We start from the raw sequence: 13,720 nt of genomic DNA on the forward strand, positions 1-13,720 counted from the left end.
GACATGGCCCAAGAACAGGAAATATCAAAGCCCCAGAACAGACACAAGATTTGAGAGAACTAATTAACTAGATGCACACAAATTTCCAAAATCAAATTAATGAATTGAAATACAATATGATTAAAGGGATAAATGACATCAAGAACACATTGGTTGAAAGCAAAGAAGAATTTGAAATCCTGAAAAGAAAAGTAACAAGCTCATGGTACTGAAAGACACAATAGGTGAGCTCAAAAACACATTAGAGGAATACAACAGCAGACTCGAAATGATAGAATAAAGAATAAGTGATACAGAAGGCAGAATAGCTGAAATTGAAGAAAGAACAGAAAGGTGAAAAATGAGCAGGGGTTCAGAGAGTTGAATGACAACACAAAACACAAAAATGTATGTGCTATGGAAGTTCCAGAAGGAGAAGAGAAGGGAAAAGGAGCAGAAAGAGTATTTAAAGAAATGATAGCTGAAACTTTCCCAGTTCTCCTGAAAGAAATGAACTTACATGTCCAAGAAGTGCATTGAATCCCTAATAGAATAAATCGAAATAGGCCTACTCCAAGACACATACCATTCAGAATGTCATCTGTCAAAGATAAAAAGAAAATTCTCATAACAGCAAGGGTTTGAAGCAAACCATCACATACATGGTACACACAGTAAGATTTAGCACAGACTTCTCTTCAGAAACCATGGAGGTGAGAAGACAGTGATATGATATAATTAGGATACTGAAAGAGAAAAGCTGCAAGCTGAGAATTCTTTATCCACAAAAAATTGTCCTAATATGAAGGTGAGTGTAGCAGTTTGATATAATTATGAATTCCAAAAATAGATATTGGATTATGTTTGTAATCTGGTCTGTACCTGGGCATGATTAAGTTATGATTATGGCTTTTAATTGGGCCTTGTCAGTAGGGCGTTAAGTTCCCACTCCTTGGTGGGTGGGGTCTTACTGATAAAAGGCATGGCAAAGGACAGAGTTGGAGCATTTTTGATGTTGGAGTTTAATGCTGAAGCCTTAAGCTGGAGCCCCAAGAAGTAAACTCACAGAGGAAAGAGAACCAAGACCCTGGAAGAAAGGAACCCAGGAAGCCTGAACCCTTCCAGATGTCAACAGCCATCTTGCTCCAACACATGAAAATAGAGTTTGGTGAGGGAAGTAACTTACGGTTTATGGCCTGGTATCTGTAAGCTCCCAGTCCAAATAAACACCCTTTATAAAAACCAACCAATTTCTGGTATTTTGCATCAGTACACCTTTGGCTGACTAATACAGTGAGTATAAAATATTCACAAACAAACAGAAACTAGGAGAGTTTGCAATTAAGAATCCACCTTTATAGGAACTATTAAAGGAGGCCTTATAACATGAAATAAAAAGATAGGAGAGAGAGACCTGGAGGAGAGTAAAGAAGAAAAAAAATAGATGGTAACTAAAGAGTGAAATGACAAATGAAAATATGATATGAAATATAAAAACCAAAAAATAAAATCACGGAAGTAAATAGTGCATTTACAGTAATATCACTTAATGTGAATGAATTAAACTCCTCAATCAAAAGATACAGGATGACAGAATGGATTTTAAAAAAATATGTCATCCGTATGCTGCTTATAAGAAATTCATCTTAGACCCAGGGATACAAACTGGCTGAAAGTGAATGGTTGGAAAAAGATACTCCATGTATATAGTAATCAAAAAGAGCAGGGGTAGCTATCCCAATATTGAACAAAACAGACCTTAAATGCAAACAAGTTGTAAGAAATACAAAAGACCATTATATATTAATAAAAGGAACAGTCTACCCAGAAGATAAAAGTCTTAAATATATATGCACCTAACCAGGGTGTTCCAAAATACATGAGACAAATTCTGGCAAAAGTGAAGGGAGAAATAGACATCTCTACAATAATCATTGGAGACTTCAATACCCCACTCACATCATTAGAACAACTAGACAAAAGCTCAACAAGGAAATATAGATCTTGAACAATATGATAAACAAGTTAGACCCAACAGACATATATACAGAACAGACATCCAAAATCAGCAGGTTATACATTCTTCTCAAATGCCCATGGATCTTTCTCGAGGATAGACCACATGTTAGGGCACAATGCAGCTCTTAATAAATATAAAAAGATTGAAATTATACAAAGCACCTTCTCAAATCATAATGGAATAAAACTGGAAATCAATAATGGGAAAAAAGTAATTTCACAAATGTGTGGAGGCTGAACAACACACTCCTAAATAATCAGTGAGACAAAGAAGAAATTGCAAGTTAAATCAGTAAATATATTGAGACAAATTAAAATAATCACACAACTTACCAAAACGTATGGGATACACTGAAGGCAATCTTGAGAGGAAAATTTATAGCCCTAAATGCCTATATTAAGAAAAAGAAGAGCTAAAGTCAAAGATTTCACTAAACAACTAGAGAAACTAGAAAAAGAACATCAAACGAATCCCCAAACATGCAGAAGGAAAGATATTATAAAGATTAGAGTAGAAATAAATGAATTTGAGAACAAAAAAAGACAAAATTAACAAAACCAAAACTTTTGATTGAGAAGATCAATAAAATCGACAAATCCCTGACTGGACTAAGAAAGAAAAAAAGCAAATAAACAGAATCAGAAATGAAAAGGGGGAAGTTACGAATGACCCCACAGACATAAAAAGGATCATAAAATGATACCATGAGAAAATGTACGCCAACAAACTAAACAACCTAGATGAAATGGACAAATTCCTTGAAATACACAAACAACCTACACTGACACTACAAGAAATACAAGAACTTAACAAACCAATCACATTTAAAGAGGTTGAATCTGTCACCAAAAATCTCCTAGCAAACAAAAACCCAGGACCAGATGACTTCAAAGGTGAATTCTACCAAGGATTTAAAAAAGAATCAATACAAGTCCTGTTTAAAATCTTCCAAAAAATTGAAGAGGAGGGAAAATTAACCAACACATTTTATGAAGCCAACATCACCCTAATACCAAAGCCAGATAAAGATACTACAAGAAAAGAAAATTACAGACCAATGTCTCTAATGAACATAGATACAAAAATTCTCAGCAATATACTTGCAAATCGAAACCAATAGCATATCAAAAGACTTATACATAGCAACCAAATGGGATTTATTCCTGGTATGCAAGGCCGGTTCAACATAAGAAAATCAATCAATGTAATATACCACATTAAGAAATTGAAAGGGAAAAAAACTACATGATCATCTCAATCAATGCAGAAAATGCATTCAACAAAATCCAACATCCTTTTTTTTTTTAATAAAAAACACTTCAAAAGATAAGAATAGAAGGAAAAATTCCTCAATATGATAAAAGGCATATATGAAAAACCCACAGTCAATATCATAATCAATGGGGTAAGGTTGAAAGCTTTCTGTCTAAGATCTAGAACAAGACAACAGTGTCCATATCACCATTGGTGACACCAATATTGTATTAGAAGTTCTAGCTAGGGCAATTAGACAAGGAAAAAAAATAAAGTCATCCAAATAGGGAAAGAGGAAGTAAAACACTCACTGTTTGCAGATGACATGATCCTGTATTTAGAAAATTCTGAAGTATCCATGACAAAGCTACTTGAGCTAATAAATGTGTTCACTGAATGGCAGGATACAACATTAACACACACAAAAAAGTCAATAATGTTTTTGTACACTAGTACTGAACAATCTGAGGAGGAACCTGGGTGGGGGTGGGGGGTGGATTCCATTTACAATAACAAAAATACTTAAATAACTAGGAATCAATTTAACCAAAGAAGTACAGGACCTATATGCAGAAAACTACAAAACAATGCTAGAAGAAATTTTTAAAAGACCTAAACAAATGGAAAGACATTCCATGTTCATGGATTGGAAGAAAAAATATCATGAAGATGTCAGTCTTACTCAAACAGATTTATAGATTCAGTTCAATATCAATAAAAATTCCAAGAGCCCACTTTACAGAATTAGAAAAGGCAATTACCAAATTCACTTGGAAGAGAAAGTGCACCTAAACAGCCAAAAGCATTCTAAAAAAGAAGAGCAACATGGGAGGAATTTCACTGTCTGACCTTGAAACACATTACAAAGCTACAGTGATCAAAACAGCATGGTACTGACATAAAGACAGACACATTGATCACTGGAATAGAATAGAGAACCCCAAAATAAACTCTCACTTTTATGGTCAACTGGTTTTTGACAAACCTACCAAATCCATGTTAATGGGACAAAACAGTCACTTCAACAAATGGTGCTGGGAGAACTGGATATCTATAACCAAAAGAATTAAAGAGGACCACATCTCACTCCCTATACAAGAATCAACTCAAAATGGATCAAAGACCTAAATATAAAAGCCAGGAGCATAAAACTACTGGAAGAAAATGTAGGGACACATCTTCAAGACCTTGTGGTAGGTGGTGATTTCTTGGACCTTACACCCAAAGCATGTGCAACAAAAGAAAAAGTAGATAAAAAGGACCTCCTCAAAATTAAACACTTTTGTACCTCAAAGGACTTTACAAAAGCGTAAAAAGGCAGCCAACTCAATGGAAGAAAATATTTGGAAATCACATGCCAGATAAGGGTTTAATATCCAGGATACAAAAAGAGGTGTTACAACTCAACAATAAAAAGATAAATGACCCAATTAATAAATGGGTAAAAAAACTTGAAGACATTTGTCCAAAGAAATACAAATGGAAAAAAACACATGAAAAAATGTTCAGCATCACTAATTATTATGGAAATGCAAATCAAAAATGCAATGAGATATCATTTCACACCTATCAGAATGACTATTATTCAAAAGACAGAAAACTACAAATGTTGGAGGGCATGTGGAGAGAAAGGAACACTAATTCATTGTTGGTGGGAATGCAGAATGGTACTGCCACAGTGGAGGACTGTTTGGCAGTTACTAAAGAAGCTGAATATAGACTTGAAACATGACCAAGCAATACCACTACTGGGTATATACCCAGAAGAACTGAGAAAAGAGACATGAACAGACATCTGCACACTGATGTTCATAGTGGCATTATTCATTACCAAAAGTTGGAAAAAAACAGTATTTCATTCACCATGAATGATAAACAAACTATGACATATCCACACAATGGAATATTACTCAGCTGTAAGAAGATATTAAGCTGTAAAACATAGGACAACATGGTGAACTGGAGGACATTATGTTGAGCGAAGTAAGCCAGACACAAAAGGACAAATATTGTATGATTGCATTACTATGAATCAAATATATTGCATTACATATTGTAATGACCCGTGTGGAGCTGGCCCATGCGCAGTGCTGATGCCACGCAGGAGTGTCCCCCGCGTAGGGGAGTCCCACGTGCAAGGAGCGCACCCCATAAGGAGAGGAGCCCAGCATGAAAGAAAGTGCAGCCTGCCCAAGAATGGTGCCACAGACATGGAGAGCTGACACAACGAGATGATGCAAAAAAAAAAAAAAGAAAAGAAACAAAAAAAAATTTATATGTATCCAGAACATTTAATTGAGAAATGTATGTATTATTCAACTGCTCTCTCCTTATTTTTAAATTATTGTTTGTTTCCAATTATTAAATGTATAAAATTTTTAAAAAATTAGAAAGATTGCCTTTTTGTACATGTAAGAAAACTCACTTAGAACAAAACAATAAATGTGATCACTGTGGTAAAGGCTGTAGACACAAATATTCTCTAACCCAGCAGAGTGAGCATTCTTTTCAAGAAGTGATCATTTTATTCTACATCTAAGAACCCAAACAGGAGAGAAACCCTATGAATGTGATCCTCAAGGGAAAGGTTTCATGTTTTTCTTCTTTCTTACTCAACATCATATAATACACAGTGGAGAGCACCCTGTGGCTGCAGTCATTGTGGAAAAGGCATTAGACATAGAAAGGCACTTAAAATGCTACACAAGAGAACTCATACTGGGAGAAAAAACCATGTACATGTAATCAGTCTGGGAGAACTTTCAGCAGGTGTTCTCACCTTATTCAACATAAGAGGACTCATACTGAAGAACACTTGGAATGGGGTCAATATTGGTAAGCTTTCCACTATGTTTCTTGCCTTGTTTGATATCAGGAGACTCACTGAACATAATCAATATGGAAAAGCTATCAGTTGGGATTATGTTTATTTAACATCAGAGATAAATCATAAAGGAGGCAAATGTTGCAAGTTATTTTTGACTCATAAGCAGGTACCCAATGTAATAAGACTTTGTACTTGTGGCTTCCTCCAGTCACAGATGAGCTGGTATGAATAGTAATGCTCTAAGTATATCCTTAATTTCCCAAAGAAACATCATTTAATGGGAGTCAAGTTCTAAGCCTGATGGACAACATTTTTTAGAAATGACTTATAAATAACCAAATGTGAATATTACCAATGATAACAACATATCAATCTTCCTATGCCAAGTATGAATTAGAAAACCACCAACATTGAAGTGTTCTACTCACTCATCCATCTTTCAACATCGCGGAGACTATGTATTATTTTATAATATTCATAGGAGAGGACTGAAGGGTATAACATTCCTTTTTTCCTGAAAAATCCAATTGTTGGCATTTTTAACAAATCACAGCTTTATAACAACTCAGCAAAGTTTAGCCTTTGGCATTCTACACTTGACTGGAAGAAAAGAATCTTTAAAAGACCTGGGTGCATCTTCACACTTCAAGGGGCATAGCCAGCGCTAGACAGAATTAAAAAGACACACATACAAACAAAATGTTGTGAAAAAGTGGATGTAGCTCAAGCAATTGGGTGCCTACCTACCACATGGTCCTGGGTTCAGTTCTCAGCAACTGAACCCAGCAAGCAAGACAGTGAACTGATGCAACAGGCTGGCATGGTGAGCTAATGCAACAAGCTCACACAATGAAGAGACACAATGAGGAAACACAATGAGAGATATAACAAGGGGGAACAGAGGTGGCTCGAGCCATTGGGCACCTCCCTCCCACATGGAAGGTTCCAGTTTCGGTTCCTGGTGCCTCCTTAAAGGAAAAAAAAAAAAGGAGGTGAGCACACAATGAGCAGACAGCAAGCGCAAAACAACTAGCGGGGGCAGAAATAAATAAATAGAATAATTTTTTTAAAATGTTGTGAAATATCCATACTCCAAGGATGATGCAAGTCTCACAAACTTCAGCTAATACACCTTGTTAATATCAGAGTGTCCACACTGCATTGATTTTCTCATCTGAAACCCTGGATGCTAGAAGACATTTACCAAGTAAGGGGTCCAGAAACAAAAGGACTGATCTTAGAATTTTATACTAAAAAATAAAAATAAAAATGCATGTGTGAAAGGAAAATAAGAATTTTCATACCTGTGAGAATCAAAAGTATAACTCAGCTATACGCCTGGAAAAAATTCCTCTAGAGTAGTAATCATTCCCAAGAGAACTTTGGGTCTTGTCTTCAAAGACAAGTAAAAGAATTCTTATAGAAACTTCAGTCATAAGAGTAAAAAACTGAATACAGTCCAGTGGCCCATCAATAAGAGAATGGACAGACAACATGTGGTACAGCTGCATTTTGGAATCCTACTCAGAAGGAAAGAAAAAAAAAAAAACCTACTCATACAGAAACAACTTGGATGAATCTCAAAAATATTACAATGAATTGAAAGAAGCCAGACACCAAAAACAACAGACTGTATGATTTCATTTATATGAAAACTGAGAACAGGCAAAACTAATCAGGATAGTGGTGACCTCCGGGGGGTGATATTGCCCAGGAAGGGTATGGGGTTCTGGAACTATATTATACCTTAACATGCACGATGGAAACAAAAGTGTACATATATAAAATTAATTGAAAAAGGAAAATTAAACAACAAAAATAAGAAAAACAGAAAAAATTTTTGAAAAGAAACAGAATAAAATTAATTGAGTTGTACAATATCAGGGAACTTTATGCCTGTATGTTTATTAGAAAGGATTAAAATACAACTATGAGCCAGATTAATACAGGCAATTCATACTGCTGTTTTAAGCAATCTCAAAACAAAATAAAGAGAAAAGGAATGAATCTGCCACTGCCCATGTAGAAGTCAGGGTGTTTTCAGCTGCCAGTAACAGCAATCCCACCTCAAACTAACTAGTTAATGACATCAGACAATGTTTTCACTCACATGCCTGGAGAGATAGTGAGATGGTCTAGCTTCAAGTTCAGTTGCTCTAACAATTCAACAAAGCCTCCAAGTACTCAGTTTCTTTTCATCTTCCCCTTGGCAATCTGCAATGCTGGTTTTCCTTAAGTTGGTCCTTTCTTGAAAATAACGTGGCTGTCCAAAAGGTTCAGCCTCTTTGACCATGCTTCCTCAGCCTCCCTCCAGAGGCTTTGTTCTTTGTATTAGTTTTCTATGTTTTCTGTAACAAACCACTACAAACCTGTAGCTTAAAACAAGAGAAATTCATCCTCTCACATTTGAAGGCAGAAGTTTAAAGTCAGTACCAATAGCCTGCCATCACTCCCTTGGGAGCTCTCCAGGAGTCTGTGCCTTACCCTTCCAGCACCCAGGGATTGCCAGCGTGCTTTGACATGTGACCACATCACTGCAATCTCCGTTCTGTGGCAACATTCCTTTCTTCTCTGTCAAATCTCCCTCTGCCTTCCTCTTATAAGTACATGGGGTTGCACTGAGGGTCCACTCAAGCCAGGAATACCTTCTCATAATCACACCTGCAAAACCCTTGTTTCTATATAAAAAAAACATTTACAGGTTCCAGGGATTAGGACCTGATATCTTTGGGACGACTTTCCAGCCTAATGCCAAAAATCAAATATTCATGTAATCTAAGATATTGAGTGGTGACAAATTGTTACTTGTGGCCAAAAACATCTTGAGTGATAACACCTTCTTGCTCCCCACCACCTTCTGTTCTCAAGACTCTTGCTTGGTCATATAGAAGCAGGGATCCCACACAGTTGGATGATGACAGTTCTGCCCAACACGCAGGCCATCCTCAGGAGGTGAAACGCCATGAAGAGCAGAGACCCACTGTGGTCACCAGGAAGTGTACAGTAACCTCAGTCAGTCTCAGAGGTACAACTAAGAGGCCACGGAGATAGTGAAGAAACATCCCAGACGTCCAAGAGTATGTTGGGACATGGTGGAATCATCCAGTTATACATGCACGCAGGGGCACAGCTTCTCCCTCAGTCCCTCCATTCTTAGTGGGTGATACAGCCCTCTCTGGGTGAAAAAGCACACTCAAAACATGTAGCTCAAGTGGCTGAGTGCCTACTTTCCACATACAAGGTCCTGGGTTCAATCCCTGGTACCTCCAAAAAACAAACAAAAGAAACAAATGAAAAAAACAACTCTCATTGGGGAATGGGTGTAGCTCAGTGGTCAAGCACCTGTTTCCCATGTACGAGATCCTGGGTCCAATCCTCAGTACCTCCTAAAAAATAAAAAAATTAAAAACCCACAAATCTCAATTCAAAATAACCTGTGCCAATCTGTTGAACACAAAATGAATCATGTTCCCTCCCCCCAAATAGTTCTGCAATTAGAACCATATGATACTGATGGCTTTGATGTCTAAATTTATTGACCGAAAAAAAAGAATATTTTTAAATAGTCATTTCTGGGGGCTTTTTTTTTTTTTTAAGATTTATTTTTTATTTATTTCTCTCCTCTTCTTGCCCCAGTTGTCTGCTCTCTCTGTCCATTCACTGTGTGTTCTTCTGTGACCACTTCTATCCTTATCAGCGGCACCAGGAATCCGTGTTTCTTTTTGTTGCGTCAGCTCTCTGTGTGTGAGGCACCATTCCTGGGCAGGCTGCACTCTTTCACGCTGGGTGGCTCTCCTTACGGGGTGCACTCCTTGTGCATGGGGATCCCCTACGTGGGGGACACCCCTGCGTGGTACGGCACTCCTTGCGAGCATCAGCACTGCACGTGGGCCAGCTCCACACGGGTCAAGGAGGTCCCCGGTTTGAACCGCAGACCTCCCATGTGGTAGGCAGATGCCCTATCCATTGGGCCAAGTCCGCTTCCCATGGGGGTATTTCTCTTTAATAGGATGCACTGGAATCCAACTTGATTGATCTGGTAAAGAAAGGAAGTCAGTTTTTTTCTCATATTTTGAGAAGGATGTTATTTCAGAACAAAATCCAAAGACCAGGCCCCACAGAAGACCCCGTTGCAATTGTCTGCCCTTGTATTGGGCCTGTTGATGAACTTTAGAAATGATACTTTGCACAATAGCCTTCCCATCCTGGATCATGGTAAGTATCTTCATTTATTCAAGTTTATTTTGAATTCTTTCTGGAAACTTCATTTATGTCTCTTAACCCCACATATTTTATATTTCTAGTGCGAAAAGCATCTCTTTTACAAGTTTGTTAAGGTTATAGAGAATATTTTATGCACACATATGTGTGATTTATGTATGTCTCTTATTCTGGCTGCTTTATTATAATGTCATTGCTTTATAAAATTTTTCCAATTGGTTGCTTAGTATGCTAATATATGTTTATAATTGAATTTTTAAATTTTCTTTCCCAATAGCTTTGTGCTTAGGTCTGTTTCATATCTTATTTGAGGAAATAAAAACCACCAAAATTTTTAAAACTAAGATTGCTGAGAGCAGACTTCCTTCTTTTGTTTCAGATACAGTGACCAGCAGACGGCAGTATCTGACCATGGTTGTTGATTAGAGACGTGAACACTCAGAAAGAAAGACAGATGTCAATTTTTTTTTTTTTTTTAATCGGGAGAGAAGAGTAGATTTTCTAAAGCAGAGAAATTCTGAGTGGGATCACGTTAGGACCAGGTCAAGGTATGTGGCTTTTCCCTTGCCCATGCCCCAGGAGCTGAAGGATGAGATGCCCCCACACTGAGGAGCAAGAGGGAAAGGGGGAGCCCAGTTCTGGGTGACACTGGTGGGTAGCTTAACCAGCGGGAGGCACCACCTACTGTCGGACTTTTGGATTCATAAGGAGACAGAGCTAACCAGGTTTTCAGTTATTTGCAACCAAACATAGAAGGTGCAAAGGTGTAAAACGGGATTTTTCCAAACCTGACTCACTGGTTTGTCTTGCATTCCCGGTGACTTCTTACATGCCTCTCTGAGACAGAATATTTTCTAATTTTGTGGTCAGACTCTGCTGAGAGCTCAGATTTTTCATTTTTCCCCTATGTGCTATGTCAGGTCTGGATTATCTTGATGTTAATCTTATCGATGATGTTGGGGATAACGGCTATGATGCTAATAATTCACAAATAAAACACTGATTTTAATCTACTCCTGCTTCCCCAACCTTTAGTTCTCAAGCTCTGGGCTTGGAGGAGTTTTGTGCAAGCTCACATTTTAAAGAAAGGTGTATTTTTCTTCTTTTTCTGAATTATTTAAGCATATCCCCCTTTGCATGGAATGATTTAAAATGCTTTGTATGATCAAGCTAGAATGGTGAGTGGTGTGTGGAGATCAAATCACAGGTCCATGATTAAGTCACACAACTAATTTATGACTCAGTTATTACTACTACCAACTGTCACTGGTGGTTTGGGCCAGTATATAATTTGATATCTTTTATATTTAGTGCTTATGTTGTTTAATTTATTGTTGATAATGGACGATCAATTAAAGAAAACAGAAGGAAGGAAGTCAATATTTTTCAATAAATCAGTAACTTCATAAAAATTTATGATTGAGATGTAAATTGAGTGGAAAAGTATGAATTGAACTTTGCAAGTAAATGAAACAACTACTGTTACCAATCCAGTCATTTTCATATATGGATTTATAACGCCTTCTCTGCAATTCTAAATTCCAGAAACTTTTCTAATATAAAGATATGTTTTACACTTCTGCAAAGTTTGCCTGAACTAAGACTATTTAAACTTTGTCTTTTTCTAAGCTAGTGTGAATCCTCAGTTATTTTGCTGCAGATACACTCATGTTTGATGGCCACACCTGCTGCAGACCTGATAGGGATGTTAATTACTGGATGGTGTATGAACCTTACTATCCTGCTAAAATACAAACAGTTTTGAATTCTAAAATGCTTCTTACACTAAAGGGTTTTAACAAAGGACTGGGTCCCTGTATATCTACAAGATGCATATAATTTTTGACTTTTTATATGTTTAATACTTGACAAATGTTCCAAAATCATGCCTTTTATTTACGTAATTAAACGATGGCGAATTAAACTGTTTAACTTGCTTAAACGGAAAAATTTATTATTAAAAGTTGTATTTTATGAATCAATCTTCAATGATCTACTTATTTAAATCACCTTTTAACAAAAACCTTTTTTTTTTAACCTTATACCATATGAATGGGAAAAAAATAACCTCCAAGGGAGCTTGCTTCCTTATTTTTAAAGAACTGGATCAAAGTTGATGGTGAACCACTAGAAGCATCCCCACTTATATCCCTAACAAAACAATATTGCTTGTTAGTAAGCGTGACTAATTAACATGGCTCTGTTGCAGGGCTATATATAAGACATTAATTTTTAAAGTCAAAACAGGGAAAAGCTAGAAACCAAATTATTTATGAAATGGGGATGGTGTTCTATCCAAAACAGCCAAGAAAAAATTCGGGGAAATATTAAAAGACTAGTAATATGCAAAGATCAACAGACTAACAGTGTCATTGCAACAATTAGGACAACGTGTGGGCTGCGGGTAGCTCCTCTCCACAGTGGCCATAAATAACTCCGGGAAGAAGTTTAGTAGGCAGTGGACAAGGTGCCTGAGGGGGCACAAGGATGTTGAGACCCGCGAGGATTCTGCCGCATGGCTAGGAGGCAGTTCGGGAGCAGTGGGTCCTGGGCCTGAGGAAGACGACCAAGCCGGACCCTGGGTCCCGAGGAAGAGGGCACACCGGTCCTGGGAGCTACGGCCTTCTGGTTCTGAGCGCGTGAGCTCCCGCGAGCAAGCTCAGCCAAGGAAGACCCTGGGCAGAGGGTCCCGCCCAGCCCACACCTCTTCCCCGGCGCTGACCCTTCTCCCCGGAGCCTGGCGAGGCGCCTCTGGCCCGCGCCGAGCCCGCCTCCCGCCATTTCTGCCTTTCCTCCCCCTCCCCAGTCCTTGGTAGGACACTTAGCCCCGCCCACCCAGCGCTTCTGGCCCAGCCTGCCCCGACCTCCCCGGAAAGTGGGCGGCCCTTGGCCCCGCCCCCTGCGCACCTCCCGCCCTCCTCGCCCCACCCTTCTCCCTCTCCGTTTATTTTCGGTGTGCACTTTGCCCCGCCCCTTACACTGCGGGCCTGGCCTGTTACCTCTCCCGAGAGTTGGGCGGCCCCTTAGCCCCGCCCCCTCCCGGTCTCCGCCCCCTTCCTCTCATTGGCTACAGACTGACAGTTAGCTCCACCCTCTGCCGCTCGGGAGGCCCAGAGCCCCTCCTGGTCCCGGAAGGGTGTAACATTAGTTCCTTCCCCCACCAACGAGGCCTGACCCCCGCACTTCCGACCCGCTTGTCCTCCCGCGTCCTTCCATTTTCTCCGACTTCCGGTCAGCGTCGCGTATGGTCGTCCTCGTGGCTGGGCACGGCCCTCTACAGGCTTAGGCCGCCGACCTTCCAAGGTGCTGGGACAGCGCTGCCCGGCGTTCCCACTCGAGAGGTCCCCCTGCCCCGTCGGGCCGGCAGCGCACACCAGCGAGGATGCTCTTCCTGCCGGCCGCGGCTTCGTCTGCCGCCC

At 39.1% G+C, this 13,720-nt stretch overlaps 1 long non-coding RNA gene across 1 annotated transcript; it reads right to left on the reverse strand.

The window, feature by feature from the left end:
* Nucleotides 1-6,163: 6,163 nt before the first annotated feature.
* On the reverse strand, nucleotides 6,164-13,712 carry LOC131274229 (uncharacterized). The gene is made up of 2 exons (XR_009181437.2): nucleotides 13,492-13,712; nucleotides 6,164-10,116 (listed from the first exon to the last, which is right to left on the reverse strand). It is a non-coding gene; the product is annotated as an uncharacterized lncRNA (long non-coding RNA).
* Between the last annotated feature and the right edge of the window lie 8 nt (nucleotides 13,713-13,720).

The sequence above is a fragment of the Dasypus novemcinctus genome, chromosome 18 (genome assembly GCF_030445035.2).
Source record: "Dasypus novemcinctus isolate mDasNov1 chromosome 18, mDasNov1.1.hap2, whole genome shotgun sequence".
In the NCBI taxonomy this organism is placed as follows: domain Eukaryota; kingdom Metazoa; phylum Chordata; class Mammalia; order Cingulata; family Dasypodidae; genus Dasypus; species Dasypus novemcinctus.